The sequence below is a fragment of the Dermacentor albipictus genome, chromosome 3, assembly GCF_038994185.2.
Source record: "Dermacentor albipictus isolate Rhodes 1998 colony chromosome 3, USDA_Dalb.pri_finalv2, whole genome shotgun sequence".
Classification (NCBI taxonomy): domain Eukaryota; kingdom Metazoa; phylum Arthropoda; class Arachnida; order Ixodida; family Ixodidae; genus Dermacentor; species Dermacentor albipictus.
The window spans coordinates 166,931,618-166,948,868 of record NC_091823.1 but is presented as its reverse complement, the minus strand read 5'-3'; positions in this window follow the sequence as shown (position 1 = coordinate 166,948,868).

Genomic DNA, 17,251 nt, shown 5'->3' with positions numbered 1-17,251 from the left:
CCTTAAAGGATGGTGGGCAGACTGTTCTAGAAAAACTGGCCACCCTGTATACGCAATGCCTCATGACCTAGAGCGTACCGGAATCTTGGAAGAACGCTAACATAATCCTAATCCATAAGAAAGGGGACGCCAAAGACTTGAAAAAATATAGACCGACCAGCTTAGTGTCCGTTGCCTACAAAGTATTTACCAAGGTAATCGCAAATAGAGTGAGGAATACCTAAGACTTCTGTCAACCAAAGGCCCAGGCAGGATTCCGTAAAGGCTACTCAACAATAGACCGTATTCCCACTGTCAATCAGATGATAGAGAAATGTGCGGGATATAATCAACCCTTATAGATAGCTCTGATTGGTTACGAGAAAGCGTTTGATTCAGTCGAAGCCTCAGCAGTCATGGAGGAATTACGGAATCAGGGTGTAGACGAGCCGTATGTAAAAATACTGAAAGATATGTATAGCGGCTCCACTGCCGCCGTAGTCCTCCATAAAGAGAGCAACAAAATCCCAATCAAGAAAGGCGCAGGCAGGGAGATACGATCTCTCCAATGCTACTCACAGAGTGTTTACAGGAGGTATTCAGAGAACTGGAGTGGGAAGAATTGGGGATAAAAGTTAATGGAGAATACCTTCGTAACTTGCGATTCGCTGATGATATTGCCTTGCCTAGTAACTCAGGGGACGAATAGCAAAGCATGCTCACTGACCGGGAGAGGGAAAGCAGAAGTGTGAGAGAGAACGAAACCTTTATTTGAATCAGTGACTTGTCACTCAAGGTGGGAGGGTCCCTTATTCCAGGAACCCTCTGGCTTGGATCGCCCTCCGGGCCCTGGTGACGAGTTCGCGCTGGTCGACCAGGTCAGGCTTGGAGATCGCAGCCTCCCACCTTTCAGCGAGGAGGTTTGGGTCTGCGTCTGCTGGGGCTACTAGTTGTGCCGCTGTGGTAGTTTCTCGGGTTTTCTTGCATTGCAGTAGGAGGTGCGCCAGGCTGTCTGGCACGTTGCAGTGTGGACAGGTGTAGCTGTATAGCGTCGGGTGCAAATGATGCAGTAAGCTTCCATGGGTAAAGGTATTGCTCTGGAGTCGCCTGTAGTCAGTGCCTTCGTTTCTCGTTAGTTTTGGATGTGGTGGAGGGTATACCCTGCGTCCAAGGCGATAGTGCTGCAGTAGTGCTTGATAAGTTAGCGGTATTGCCGTTTCCTCCGCTGATTTGGGTGGGTGGGACAAGCCTAGAATCTCGTGCGGGGAGGCCCGGTGGACGCTTGCGCGGGCCGCGGTGTGTGCCGATTCATTCCCCTCGAGTCCCTCGTGTCCCGGAACCCACATGATGCAGGTGTAGGGGGGAGGAGTGTCGCCACGTTTCAGTATCTTGATCGCTTTTGTAGAGATCCTGCCCTTCATGTAGTTACGTGCCGCTGTTTGAGAGTCGGTGAAGACCACTATGGCATGCTCGCTTGTATGGGTGGCGAGTGCTATAGCGGCCTCCTCAGCTGTGTTGGCTCGTTTGGCGAGAATGGTCGCCAACGCCAGTGTCGTACCCTTGTGGTCTGTGACGCTGATGGCGAAGGCATTTCGGCCCGGATACTTGGCTGCGTCCACTTAGCGCGCCTGCAGGTTGTTATGGTGCTTGCGTCTGATGGCGTTTACTCTGGCGAGCCGTCTGCCTCGATGGTGTTCTGGATGCATGTTTCGAGGCATCTGAAGAACTTGTAGACATTCTCGGATCTTCGACGTGACCTTTTCTTTACATTCGCCATCGTGTTCTGGGTTGGTTACGTATCCTGTGCGTCGGAGGACTGCTCGGCCTGTGGTTGTTAGCTTGAGTCTCTCGATCTGGTTGATGAGGTGCGCTTCCGCGAGTTCTTCCCAGGAGTTGTGAACTCCCATGCGAAGCAATCGGTCAGTGGAGGCGGTTGTCGGCAGTCCTAGGGCGAGCTTCGTGGCCTTTCGTATTAGGAGGTTTAGCTTTTGTTTCTCGGCTGTCTTCAGGTTGAGGTAAGGAGTTCCGTATGTAATGCGGCTGTAAAGGAGGGCCTGTACCATTTGCAAGGTGTCGTGCTCTTTGAAGCCATTGCGGCGATTGGCCACCCGTCGTATCAGATGAGTAAGCTGTGCCACGGTGTTGTGTAGCCTAGGGAGTGTGGCGCAGCCGGACCCGTCCTTGTGTATATGGACTCCGAGAATTCGAAGTGAGTCGACCTTCGGTATCGGGACTCCCTGAAGAAGGACTTGTGGGTCCGGTGCGTCGTGGCTTGGGGGCCGGCCCCGAGTGCGTGCCCCGAGTACTAACAGCTCGGATTTATCTGGGGCACAGTGGAGGCCGCAGGTGTTGAGGTACCGTTCGATGATGTTGACCGCCTCCTGAAGACGGGCCTCCTGTTCGCCCGTGCTCGCGCCTCTCGTCCACAGCGTGATGTCATCTGCATATAGAGCATGGAATATCCCTGGGACGGTGTCTAGGAGGCGGGGAAGTTGGAGGAGGGCCACGTTGAAGAGGAGTGGCAAGACCACCGAACCTTGTGAAAAAAAGGTGAAATGCCTTGCTCCGGAGGTTGGCAATCCCCACCGTGGCCGTACGGTTGGTGAGGAAAGCGCGCATGTAGGCGTATGTTTTAGCACCGCAGCCGATATCTTCTAGGTTACGGAGAATGGCTTCATGGCTCACGTTATCAAAGGCGGCCTTTACGTCTAGAGCTAGAATGGAAGACTTGCTGTGTTTGCTCAAATGGTCAAGAATATCTTCGTTTAGCTAGAAGAGGACGTCCTGCGTGGAGAGCATCTGGCGGAAGCCGAACATGGTGTGTGGATAGCGATCGTTTTCCTCGAGATGTGTGGTGAGCCGCTCATTGACCATGTGTTCAAGCAGTTTCCCGGTGCAGGATGTAAGTGAGATGGGGCGGAGATTTGCGATGGAGATGGGTTTGTTTGGCTTGGGTACCATGGTTACCTCCGAGTGTTTCCAGGCTGTTGGTAGCTCGCCCTTTATCCAGCAGTCGTTATAGTACCGAAGGAGAGCCGTCAGTGCCCGAGGAGGTAGCTGTCGAAGGTGCTTGTTGGTGACTCTGTCTTTGCCCGGGCTCGTATTGCGTGTTAGCCTAGAGAGGGCCGCCTGTAACTCTGCCTGTGTGAAAGACCGATCTAGCTCTTCGTTCGGCGCTCCTTGGTACTCCGTGGGGGTGGAAAGGTTGGTGGCAGTGGTTTGAGGGTTAGCTGAGCCGTGTAGCTTCGTCTGAAGTTCTTGGAGTAGCTGATCCTCTGTGCCGCCATAGTTGTGGATTAGTCGGTGAATTGTATGTCTTTGTTGGGTTTTGGTGTGGGTGTCGTCGAGCAGGGCTCGAAGTATATGCCAAGTCTTCTTTGTGCTGAGGGTCCCTTGAAGTTGGTCGCAGAAGGATCGCCAGTTATGGCTCGCTAGCTGTTCAGCGTACTCCTGTGCCTGCATGCTTAATAGGGCAATTCGGCGCTGGAGCTTGCGGTTGAGCTTTGGCTTCGCCATCGTTTGAGGAGCGATCGCCGAGCCTCCCATAAGTGCAGTAGGTGGTTATCGACCGCCGGGTTGTCCTCATCCAGTTGAATCGTCCTGGTGTGGCCGTCAGCCGCCCCTACGATACCGTTCAGCCATGCTTCAATGTCTTTGATGTCCGAATCGTTGTCAAGCTCATTCCTATACGCGTTCCAGTCAGTGAGTCGTGCCTTTCCTGTCTTGGGCGCGCGGTGGGATTGTTCAACCTCGATTTGAATTATGTGGTGATCGCTCCCTAGCGTGTCCGGGAGTCGGGTCCACGTGGCCTTTCGCATGTCTCGAGTGAACGTGAGATCAGGATTGGTGTCCCTCGACACGCTGTTGCCCACTCGGGTAGGTTGGAGCAGGTCATTCCATAACGTAAGACCGTGCTGCTGTGCGGCGTCGTGAACTCGTGCCCCTTTCTTGGTGGTATTGGGGTAGCCCCAGGCCGCGTGTGGGGCGTTAAAGTCCCCTACTACAACCAGCCGGTTGCCGTTTACGTTCTTGCGAAGGTCCCGGACGAAGCGGTCATAGTGGAGTAGCTGCTCCCGCGGCGGGCTGTAGAGATTGGCCAGGTATAGGCTCTGTTGATTCTTGCGAGTCGGCAACACCTCCACTATGGTGTGTTCGATTTCAGTGTCTTCAATTTCGTGAGGCTGTGCGGTTAGTGTCTTCTTGACAAGAATTGCGGTGCGGGCAGTCTGTGCCATAGTGTTGTAGCCGGGGAGCTTTATTTTCATGGTGTTGGTTTCCTGTAGCGCGATCATGTCCGGATTGTTTGCTTTGAGATATTCTTGCAGGTTGGCTGAGCGGGGTCTATAGGATCTGCAATTCCAGTGCCAAATGCGGAGGTTGGGAAGCTGCTCGGTATGTCTACGTTGGGGAGCCGCCATTTTGGTAGTTGTCCTCCACCTGGAGTAGGTGGTTTGGTGTTGTCGAGCTAGAATGCTCTGCGGATTCCACTCGTGCTGTCTTTCGTCGTTTGCGTTTGGTTCCTAACTGCTCCGCCAGATGTTCATGAGTCACGAAATTCTTGTAAGCATATGTTGTGCCATGAAGCCATCCAGTTTGGCGTCGAGTGTGGTGACCGTACGGGTTAGTGGCTCTACCTTTTCCATGATTTTAGTTACCACTGTCTGTATGGTTCTGTCTGCTGATGCGAGAAGTTTTGTAGTGAGGGTTTCCTCGAAGACTTGAAGGCGTCGTTCAACAAGGTCAAGAATCTTCGCTTCATGTGCTTGCAGCCGTTCGTCTACCCGCTTCATTATTCTAGCTTCTACCTGTTTTAGTACGCTTTCTTCTGCTCTCTTCGCTACTTTTTCCTCGAGTTCTGGCGTGTTGCACTCGGCTACCGGTTGCTGTCGTATCGTCCTCTGTAGATTCTGTACTTTATGTTCGAGAGTCCGTATCGTCGCTGTCTCGCCCGAACTGCTCGGGTTGCGTGAGGAATTCGAGGCGCTGCTTCCGTTCGCCGCGGCGACGTAAGTGATTCGCCTAACGGAGCGAGACCGTGACCGAGAGCGGGATGTAGAGCCCGATCTGAGGATAGAGCGAGAGCGGCTCCTGCTAGGTCTTTGTCGAGGCGAGGGCCCCCGTGAGCTGTCCGAGGTGGTAACCAGCGCGGGGAAGTCTTCGGTGCTCGAGCTCCAGTGATTCTCTCGGGCGCGAGCGTTGTCAAGCTGCTGTCTTCTTACTTGGTAGGAAGGCGGGTTGTTACGGAGCTTCTTCTTACATTCCTTGCCTGCTGTTTCGTGGTCTCCGCCGCAAATCTTGCACTTCGGGTGACAATCGTGTTCTTCCGTGACTCCATCGCGCCCGCATGTGTAGCAGAAGTTGGCTCTCGGCTGAGGACATATATCCTGTCGGTGTCCGATGGCGCCGCAGGTTCTGCAGTATTGGACGGATTTTCGGTAGGGCTTGCATCTGTAGTCGCCGCTCTGGTACGTTACGTAATAAGGGACGTGCTGTCCGTCGAAGGTGATAACCGCGGCTGTTGAAGATCCTAGCATGCGCGCGCCGAGAACCGTGTATCTTGAGTCCACTCGAAGGCCGGCAGCTATCTCCGCGGGACTTGTACCCGGTTCGAGGCCGTATATCACTCCGCGGCACACATCGTCTGGGTGTCGAATGTGGGGATTTACTTGATAGACGGTTCCGCCGAGTTGTATGGTGTTGATGTGCTGCAGTTTGGAAGCTCGTTCCGTACTTGCGGTGCTCGCGATGATTACATTCTCTAGTTTCTGCACTTGTACACGGACATTATCGTGAAAGTCTTGCTGGACCAAACCGCTGGATCTTCCGATGGCATGTGTCACTGCGATGAGTGTGTGCTTCGAGAGGTCAAGTCCTGCTTGAGGGCGGAAGACGATTTTGAAGTCATCAGTAGGGAAGGGTCGCATCCTCAGAATGCGTTGACGCTGCGGCAGAGCTTGTGCTTGAGGTTTGGCGTCTGGTTTCAGGACTTCTATGGCTCTTTCCTCGGCAGATTTATTGTCTTCTTTTGCTGATCTGCCTTTACGAGAAACTTGTAGCCACTCTATGTGGGCTTTACCCGTCGTTTTGCCGCTGTTCGCGTCGTATGTCCACTGTGGTATGGTGTCGTAGTTAGCGCCGGTCACCTCCATTCGCGCCGTTGTCGGCTCTTGTAAAGCGTTCGCCATCTGTTTCCAGAAAAGCGGGCGCGCTTCGCCTCAGTTGCTGGTTCTGCGTGATTCACTCCTACTGCGAGAGCGCCGTGCTCGTGCACCGCGGGCCTGCAGGCGCGAGCCGCTGGTCTCCCGCTCTTGCCACGGGTGCCCCGGCGTTAGGGTTATCTTGGAGCGCACGGTCACAGAATGTTCAGGGTTCGATTATTCGAGTAAAGGTCTACTCACTGCGTCGTGGCTGGTGTCAAACGATGCCTTGCAATTTCTGGAATCCGAGGTTCCCAAATTCGCTGTGTTTCCAGGCAATGTTCCACACAAAAGAGCAAGAAAAGCAGGAGCCCATGTGAGGTACGACTGTGTTCCTCGGCCCCCTGGCGGTCTCTCCCCAGAAGTGTGGGTCTAAAAATTAATCTGCAGAAAACTAAAGTAACGTTTAACAGTCTCGGAAGAGAACAGCAATTTACAATAGGCAGCGAGGCACTGGAAGTGGTAAGGGAATAAATCTACTTAGGGCAGGTAGTGACGGCGGATCCGGATCATGAGACGGAAATAATCAGAAGAATAAGAATGGGCTGGGGTGCGTTTGACAGGCATTCTCAGATCATGAACAGCAGGTTGCCATTATCCCTCAAGAGAAAAGTGTATAATAGCTGTGTCTTACCAGTACTCACCTACGGGGCAGAAACCTGGAGGCTTGCGAAAAGGGTTCTACTCAAATTGAGGACGACGCAACGAGCTATGGAAAGAAGAATGATAGGTGTAATGTTAAGGGATTAGAAAAGGGCAGATCGGGTGAGGGAACAAACGGGAGGTAATGACATCTTAGTTGAAATCAAGAAAAAGAAATGGGCATGGGCAGGACATGTAATGAGGAGGGAAGATAACCGATTGTCATTAAGGGTTACGGACTGGATTCCAAGGGAAGGGAAGCGTAGCAGGGGGCGGCAGAAAGTTAGGTGGATGGATGAGATTAAGAAGTTTGCAGAGACGACATGGCCACAATTTGAACATGACCGGGGTAGTTGGAGAAGTATGGGAGCGGCCTTTACCCTGCAGTGGGCTTAACCAGGCTAATGATGATGATGATAGTATCGAAGGCTAGAGGTAAAATACCAGTGAAAAGTTTCATATAGCAAACTCAGACTCGCCTTCTTAAGTAACCGCAGTAAACATCGTGTTTTTAGTATAGGAAGGCATCGTAAGTTTTTCAAAGGGTCACTTAGCTGTCGGCACCGCACTTATTTAGCCAAATTTTAATGTCAAACTTATCGTGTAGAGCAGTATAAAGACCCACTAAAAGAGATGAACTACCTAGCTCCTATATGGAATAAACGTAAGAAAGAAAAACTACACGTTAGAGCCCTTTGCAAGACGTGAAATTAGTGAAACTAAGTATGTTATTCCCAATCCTGAACTATGGACTGCCAGTCGTTGCCGTAGAAAATGTAGAAAATAGATGTTACAGTATCAGCTGGTTACCTTGTTAAATGAACTTCAAACAAGAGCATTGATATAAGATCGATACCGATGAAAGTGCTTGTTCATGTTTCCTCGTGAAATGGTGCAACCCACTCTGGGGGATCGGCCATTAATCGGCAGGTGAAGGAGCTGTTACCATATATTTTTTAATATATTAGGGTGAAAGGCTGCGATACATTTTTTGATGACTATGTTCAATAATGTTCTACGTTTCGGATTATCTCGCGAAGCCTTTGTATCCGTTAACTGACACCGGACGTCTAATGAAGCGTACATTGTGCATACATTCCACTGTCTTCATTATATTGCTTTTGCATCGTTTGAAAGCTAAGACAGCTGCGTGTGTTGTCGATCTTTATGTTTTTCATCGTTTTCTTCTTTTAGAGCGCAGCTCCTAGACACCCGTTCCTGCGGCTAGCGTCGACGTCATAGGCCTCACTTGTAACCGTGCTATCGAGGTGCACAGCCGGGGATTAAAAAGCGGCGAGAGCAAAGAGGCACGAGGAGAAAGGCGGAGAGGAAGGTGCAACAGAATCATGAAGTGGGAAGCGCTGGGGACTCGACGAAAGGGCGCCAAGAAAAGCGGAGTGGCGGCGGCGACCAGACATGCGGCGAGAGCTGTGCTTCCGAAATGGCTGCAGAAGATAGCGGCAACTTTTCCTTTTCACCGCAACGAACCTCGCTATCGAAAAGAAATCGCTGGCGTGGACTTCGGGCCCACTGCGCATGCGCTGCTTCGCCTGCGGCGGCGCCGCCATTAGAGAATGCGCTCCGCGCGTGCCATGCGTTCTCGCGTTTACGCTTTATTTCTGAACAATGATCGACGTAACCAGTGGAAATGCTTAGTGTGCCGCTGCTACTAAACGAGTTCCCGAGTACAAGCTCAGCGCAGCCGCCAAGCCACCCTGTTGTTCAAGATCAAATTCTTTGCCACAATATATGGCGAATTCAAAACACATAAGCAGCTGCGTTCAAAATTCTCATTAGGGAGAACCTTAATCACCGGTAAACATGTTTATTGTACCTCTTCACGAATAATGCCTTCTTCATAATGACCTGTCATGACCGTTGCTGCGGTATTGAAGGAACATTCATCTCGTCAAGCTACTAAATGTAACACTTTTAGCAAATGCTCCTTTCCTTTAATGTAAAAAAATTAAGGTAATGAATTGAACAGAAGAGAATTGGATTTAAATGGGTAATGCAAGCTTTTCTCTGCGTTTCGTCGCGGAAGCCCACATGACAGCCTGTGATTTTCGCTTGTAGTCTGCCATTTACTTATTCTTGCTTGTATGCAATCATTTATTTAGTGTAGCCATGAAGCAATTTCATCTTTCGTGCTTCAACCAGTAATGTTTTCCCTTTTCTTGCAGCAAGCCATTGGACATGTGTGTGCTGCACACAATGATGATGATGATGATGATGCCTTATTTAATGGCATCACCATTTTTTCTTTTCTATAGCCACGAGCTTCGAGCTTCTTTCAACAACCATTCATAAAGCAATTTTAGAAAGATACTTGCATAGGAGCTATTTATTCTTGGAAACTTTGTTTGCAACCAGGGTTTAGAGGGGCCCTGAACCACCCCTCGGGCTTGGTGAAATAACATAGTCCGCGGGCTGCATACGTTGTTGCGAACATGTAAGCCAAGTTCTGCTGTCGTACGCGGTCCATGGAGCTCGCAAGCGGACCGCGAAGTCATCTTTTTTCTCGAGCGCTCTCGTTTCAAAAACCCCATGATCCTCGCTCTTTTCTGTGTGCTCTATTTCGTCATGAAGCACACTCCAATGCGTGGCTGCGTTGCTGCGCTCGGCTACACCGCAGCCGCCGCGAGGTGCCGCCACGTGTCCAGTGGCTAAGCACACTGCGGCTCTCTGAGAACATCCGCGTTTGGCTCACGTTTAGCGCGGCCACCAAATCGGAAATTTGAACTGCGCGTCTCGGTGACGTCTCCTCCGCAGTGTTGCCAGGTTTGGCTATCTATAGCCAAATTGGGCTACAGAAAAAGATTTTTGGCGTCGACTTGGGCAAGTTGGCTATGTGGCTATATTTGGGCTACTGAAAATCTGCGACTTGGCTTTGTTTGGGATATAAGTGGCGCCCTAATCCACAATGGAGAGGTGGCTCTCACCTAGTAGAAACAAATCCCGAAGGCTATGTTCTAGCTGGCTGAGCCGGCAGCGCAGTTTTGTGTGTGTGTGCGTGCGCGAAATGCATCTCCCCACCTCCCCTCTCTGCGCCGTTGCCTGAGCCGGTGGCTTTTATCTTTCAGGCACTTAAAGCCGGCCTCAGCAACACCGGAGCTTCGGTGGCAGTACGGTCATCGATGTCAGTGCCGCCTCCCACGGAGAAGCGTAGCATCGAGGCACCTTGGGTAATTGGTGTCATTCATCGGGCGGGCGGGAAAGCAAATCCGCTTCTTTCCTACTCCTACTCGCAACTCCGCTCCCCTCCCTCGCAACTCCTTCACCCTCGAATATCTCCTCACGCGGAGACAGTCGGAAATGGTAGTGGCATTTTGGCGTAACATTGAAAGAACAAAACAAAATAAACGCTGCCGGTGAGCGTCTTTTTCCAAACCTGTCGAAATCGGTTTTTGCACACATTTGCACTTGCCTCTGTCGAACGCTGCTGTAGAGCGGGTTTCTAGCGTAGTCTCCGGGAATAAGACCGATCCCATAAATGAACCTCCCACGCGAACATTAGAAATGATGTTGCATGCATGGATGCTGCGAAAAAATCGAGCCAAATGTCCGCTTCCTGGCCCGATTTAACACTGCCATGATGTACAGGGGCGTAGCCAGGGGGGGGGGGCGAGTTTATAGGGCTTCAGCCCCCCCCCCCCGAATTTTTTTCTTGCTGACATGCGCCGCCGACGAAAGCAACGGCCGGCGCCGGAAATCATGCTCAATTGTGTCTAGAATGTCCTTTTCACTCTCGAAAAGTCATTTCAGCACGAACATGGCGAAATTGGTCTGGAGTTCGCGGCAACGCCAATGCACCGGGAGTCACGTCGTAACGCCCCCTCACCCCACCCCCCCCCCCGCGCCCTAGGAGCTCCATCCGAGCAGTGTCAAATGCGTTTTGATGGCGAGCGGACTTGTCGCGGCATCTCGCGGAGTCCGCGGAATCTTGGGAGCGCTTGGATTTCAATTCTGAAACTTTATGGGTATACAGTTCTCATAAACTTTTGATGCGAAAGGTGCATTGACATTTTAAAAAGTCGTGCTTTAGATTTTAAATTCCGGAACTTTGCGCGTTAAATGTTGTTATGAACATTTCACGCCAAAGGTGCCATGAGTGTTCTAAAGTCGTACGTCAGACCATACAATGAGACAGAGCAAATCAACACTCTACCAGACAAGTCTGCTAAGTACGCAGTGAGGTCCGATGAGTCGAAGCGTTGTGGGGGTTCATTTGTGCCATTATGTCACAGAAAAGAATATCAACATGTTTTTCACCTGCGCCAAAGCATCCATGTCAAGGCACTAAACCCAGCGAAGGTAACTACGTTCTTATTCATTCGCGACTACACATTTAGCTTCTTCGCTTTTCTTGTTCTCGCTACCCGCGGGCTGCCAGAGCCAGCCAGAGAGCACCTTTACAAAAATTTTTAGTAACATTTTATAAACCGTCTTTAGACAAAAGTTACTAGAACCTATCGACATTCTATAAACCGTCTTTAGACACCGTAACAACTTCCTAGTAACCTCCTACCGACTATTGGCCACCGATATTGAATTGAAAGTATAGATATAAAATGTCGATAGAATTCTTACCGACTGCTTATTATCTTATGTCGTTAGAAAGTGTCAACTGTGAAGCGACTATTTATTGACCACCTTTATACATCCTAACAACTTGCTAGTAACATCCTCTCGACTATTCGCCACAGATAGTTGACAGGATGTTACTAGGAAGTCGTTAGGATGTATAAAGGTGGCTAATAAATAGTCGCTTCACAGTTTTTAGGAAGCACATAAAAATTTTATTCAGAGGTAATTTCTTTTGCAATTATATATTACAAAAATAGGCTTTGATTATCTCTGAATAAAATTTTTATATGCTTCCTAAAAACTGTGCAGCGACTATTTATTAACCACCTTTATATATTCTAACAACTTGCTAGTAACATCCTGTCAACTATCTGTCTGTGGCGAATAGTGATTGCCAAGTGGCTAGGTGTGGCATGCAACAGAAGAAGACAGGTTTCCATTTGTGCTTGAACACATCCATTTAATATCCCCGGGCTAGTAAGGAGGACGAGTTCTCCAGCTGCCCTGGAAGTAGGCTGAAATGTTGCGTTGTGTAGTCTAGAAAAGAGAAGAAAAAAGGCAATATATTAGTTTTGCTACAGTGACATTGCAACACACCATGCATCTGTTTCTTAAAAAGGAAGTGCACAAGAGACAAGCTTTCAACCCTGTGAGCTCTAAACATCTCCACCTTTTTTGTGCAAAGTCCTAAAAATGCATGAAATGACTGAATTAGTGCATTAAAGCTGGGAGCGTGATGGATGTGGGTAACACCAACAGATGCACGACACATAAACTCTATCATACCAATTGTCATCTACAAACAAAAGCTGTAAATCAACTTCAGTTTAATGAACTTCGATATTCGTATTGTGACCAGTACATGGAAGTTTCATGTGTGAATTATCTTAGGAAAGGCAAGGTGCCAGTCATAACTGTGCTGCAGCTTTGCTTGGGCACAGGTACATAGAAGAGTTCACTTTTGTGTTGCACTTAAGAACCACGAAATGATACAAGCAACATGTAAGCAGTTGAACAGGCATTACGGACGTTCTACAGCAAGATTAGAAAATGCCTTTGCTGTGTAGGCAGACATTGTCAAAGTGAGCTTGTTACTAAACATGTTAGCTTTCCACAAGACAAGATATTATATTATCAGTGCATTTATATGACCAGGGCCTCTACCACAAAAATACGTATGCCAACAATAATGACAATTTTCTAGTTATGGTGGCAAAGCTTGCATTATAATATGCTAATATAATCAGGTTAATAGCTATTTTAGCAGGAAAGAAAGGAGTATACCCTAAGATAACACTGAAATTGCCATGAAAGGAGTTTTGTGGAAAACTGCACAAAGAATATTAAGATGCTTCTTTGTGACACACATGCCTACTATGGTGTTTACCTTCTTGGAATCCAACGGATCCTTCTGTGGAAGGCATTTGACAGCCGCCCAAAGAAGGACCTATCTTCAACGTCTTCTATTGAAAAAGGAGCTTTAAGGAGGCCCTCTGCGAAGTGAAAGCCTGAGTTGGTAGCATCCAGGCACAGCCTCTTCAGCATGCCCTTTTCAACGTATACTCCGTCACCGATGTCTACCTGTGAAAGAATACAACAACCACAGACTCATTTTATACACGTTTGATCAAGGAATGGTTAGGAAGTAGGGTAAGGTTTGCAAAAACGGAAGTCGCTGCTTCTCGTTGATTCGGTTTAAAGAACAAAGCAGCCTTACGTATGCCATACATGCATTGCACTGAGCTGTGTACTTTTACGTAACACTAGAAAGTATTGGGAACTTCAATGCGAAAGAAAGGCATGCATCTGCCTAGAACTAAGGAAATGTGTGCCACCCGTTGACACAGAGTGAGATCTGGTGCTGTTTTAGTGATTAGCAGACATTGAAAGCTTCAAGCCTCATCGAGTATTGGGCCAAGCTGTGCTCGATTAGTGACGCACAAGTGCTCGAGAACTATCAAACAAGATGCAATTGTCTTCAAATACAATTCTGACTTCCCCTTGCAGACATGCAGCTTTCAATTTACTGACTGCACTTGGGTGTAAAGATTTTGTCTGACAGAGTGAATAAACCACATACACAAGCAGCATTTTCATAGTTAGCATAGTCTGTAATAGGTACTGATACCTTCAATTTAGAAAGCCCTGTATATTGGGCCTCATCAAACTAATTTCACAAAAGGTTCGTCAAGGCAGAAGCATAGAACTTTAGTCATTAGAAGACAGGTGAAAGGAGTTAATTATTGCAATTATTACTGAAAATTAAATTTTAGACAGCTCATCCCAATGAGAAATTGATGCAAGCAGTTTGTACATGCCACATAAGCATGTAGATATCAAAAATAGGGATTAGAGAAAACCTTCCCTCAGAGGTTCATTAGTACAAGCAGCCATGCCCTCTAGGAGACATGACTTCTTTTTCTCTAGGCAGAAAGACGCTCGAGTATTTTATTGACACGTATATGTGCCCATGCATATATGTCATCTCTGTTGTAAACCTTTTTTTCATGTACATGCAAGGTGTGTTTATAACATCTCATTGTGCACAAAATTTGCGTAATAATTTAAAGACCGCGATTTTGTAGCGATGGTATTCCTTTTCGCTATTCATTAGTGGGCTGACCGACGCCCCGGCCCGTGCTACGTACTGCAGCTGCCGGCCGTTAGCGGTGGGCGAGAAGAGTGATGTAGAATCGAGGGGTAAGTATCGCTACAAAATCGCAGTCTTTAAATTATTACGCACTGCCGTAACCTATGATTGCAAGAGCTGACATCTCGCTATTAAGATTTGGTTGGTCTGTCTTTCTTAAAAGCCGGCGTCTGATTGAAATGTCTAGATTAAAAACGCACCTCGTTATTGTAATATCGGCCTATATCCGTTCTGTAACATAGAAGACAAATACGCGAAGACACTCAAGAACATAAACAATACACACAGGTTCTCGCGACGCGGACTTTCAAACCGCACTATATACATACAAATATCCTCATACAAGCTTCTATGTGCTTAATAAGCGTCAAACATAGCAATCGTTAGTCAACGCGCGAAGCCCATGATACATCGACACATACATTACACATGTACTGTACTTGAGGGAATGCCTACATAGCCAATAACTTCTTGCCAGGAAACTACCGAACGAACACCAACTTTCAATGTGTTTTCATAATTGTGGGAAGAAGCCGAGGCGAGCGGACGCGTGTCACATGCACTCCGCAGTTTTTGGACTTTTTGACCCATCAAACCCTATTGGACCACCAAACTTTTGGCTGGGATCGACACCGGAACTGAAGAGGACCACGAGGACCCCAAATTCAAACCGGTGGGTCCAATATTTTGGATTTTATCGGACTTTGAATTTCCCCCGTGGTCGGCCGGACGGTAGGCCTAACGAGACCTAGCACGAGAGCGGGGCTCCGCGGGCTCCCCGACCTCGGCCCGAGGTAGAGACGACCTGGAGCGAAGTCCCGAATACCCAACACCAACTTTGAGCAATCATCGACGAGAGGACCGACAGGTTTCATGGCGGATACCCAGGAAACCATGGAGGAATATTTTCGCGACGCCACCGAGCCCGTCCTCGTGCAAGATCGAAGCGGGCCCGCGCCAGGCACCCAAGCCCCCAGAGGCAGCACCCCAACGACAGGAAGACCACAGGCAGAAAGCAATAACGGCGCGGACACGGAATGGGAGATCGCCATGTCCAGGAGACAGAAGAGGCGCCAGCGAGACGGCAAAGGATCGAGCAGCCATGTTTTGGCGGGAACGGCGCTAGGGAACAGAAACTCCCTAGGTGACGCAAAGACAACAGGCGGCGCGCCAGCTGCGCCGAAGCGAGGAGGAGGAGAGGGGGTGCCGCGGAGGAGACTGCTTCCGCTCCCCAAGGACGATTTAAAGATAGTGCTCAGGCCGAGGGGACTCGCAGTCAAGAGCTTGCAGACACACCAGGTTGCGCGAGCGGTGGTCGCAGCCACCGGATCTGGATGCAAGGCGGAAGACTTGATCATCAGGCTGCGCAATGGCTCCAACATCATAATAGTAAGCACCGACAACGAAGAGGCGGCCCAACGTATACGGCGCATCACGCAGCTAACGTTCGGGAACAGCACCTACGCCATCAACGCACACGTGGCGGCGCCGGAGGGCACGTTGCGGGGGGTCATCCACGGGGTGGACGCGGGGACCTCGCCGGAAGAGCTCAAGGCGAACCTACGAACCCGAACGCAGGGAGTGAAGATACTGGCAGCCAGAATGCTAGGCCGATCGAGCGCGGCTGTCATTACTTTCGAAGGCCCCATTCTCCCCAAGCAAGTTTTATACTACGGGGGGGAAATGGGGTGCTACCCCTACAGGCCGACCAGACAGATATGCTACATATGTTGCCAGCAAGGACACCGCTCGGACGTTTGCCCAAACCCGAACATCAAGGCCTGCAAGCAATGCGGAGAGCAAGACCCAATTACAGAGCATCAATGCACACCCAAATGCCTAGTCTGCGGGGGCGACCACAAGACGGGCACTAGGGACTGCAAACAACGACTAAAGACAGCGGAGGAGCTGCGCGGCAGATCCGCCCAAAAGGGCCAGAAATGGCGGAGCCGGAGCAGGAGCCGTAGCCGAGGAAAAAGAACAAGATGGTTCGGAGAAGAAGACGACTCCCGGGACCAAAGCAGAAGCAAGTCAAGGAGCCGGAGCCGAGGAAGAAGCACGAGCCAGGACGGACGCCGGGACGAGTCCTACCCGCCACTGGGGAAGCAGAACGGGCCCGGAACAAAACAACAGCAGACGAAAGGTGGCGTTAAGGTGAGCTGGAGAGCAGGCCCTCCCAAATCACTATTTCCGCACTCGGATACCTACACTACACAGACAAACAATGAAAAGAAACTAGAGGAGGAAAACAAGGCATTAAGAAAGGAGTTAGAGCAATGTCGCGAAGGGACTAGGCAACTTAAAAGAAAACTAGACGAGCTCATCAAAGAGTTGCAGTGGCAGAGACAGGGGAGGAACGTGACAAACACGTCGGCTCCATCAGTTGAGGACACGCAACAGACAGAAGAGCAAAACTTCAGAGACCAGATCAAAGGTTTCATGATAACAGTACAGAAGCAGATGCACGAAATGCAGCAAAAGCAAGCGTTGCAGGAACAGAGCTTCCGCACCTACGTTAAAAACCAAAATACCCAAAGAACCACTAACGACGCCAGGGATAGACTCTACAATGAGATGCGTTTCGGACCTGAAAGCCAAAGTGCAAACAATAACAACAAAACATGGCAGGACAAAACCAATTAAACGTATGGCAGTGGAACTGCAGAGGGTATCGGAGGAAGCAGGGCCTCTTAGAGCAGTTCATTAACACTAAAGGAGCACAACCAGACATAATCATGCTACAGGAAACCAACATAACACCCACGCTAAGGGGATACACGTGCCAAGACAGCGGAAGGACCGCAACCCTCATTAGCAATAAGATAGTAACCATAGCACACAAGGAGATTGAGGGGACAAAAATCGAACACGTGATCACAGAAATCATACCCAAAAAGAAATATAAAGGGAGAAGTACGTTCATAATAAACCTATATAGCCCCCCTAGACAAAAAGATGGAGATTTCGAGAAGCTGTTTGCCGAGGCAGACAAACTAGCCAGATCGAGCACACTCATCATAGCAGGGGACTTTAATGCCAAAAGTCCGAACTGGGGCTACCAGAAGGCAGAACGAAAAGGACAAAAGATAAGTGACGCGGCGGAAAGGATCAGATGTGAGCTACTCACAGACGAAAACCAACCTACGCGACTAGGGAATAGCGTAAGCCCAGATACCTGCCCAGATCTAACCTTTGT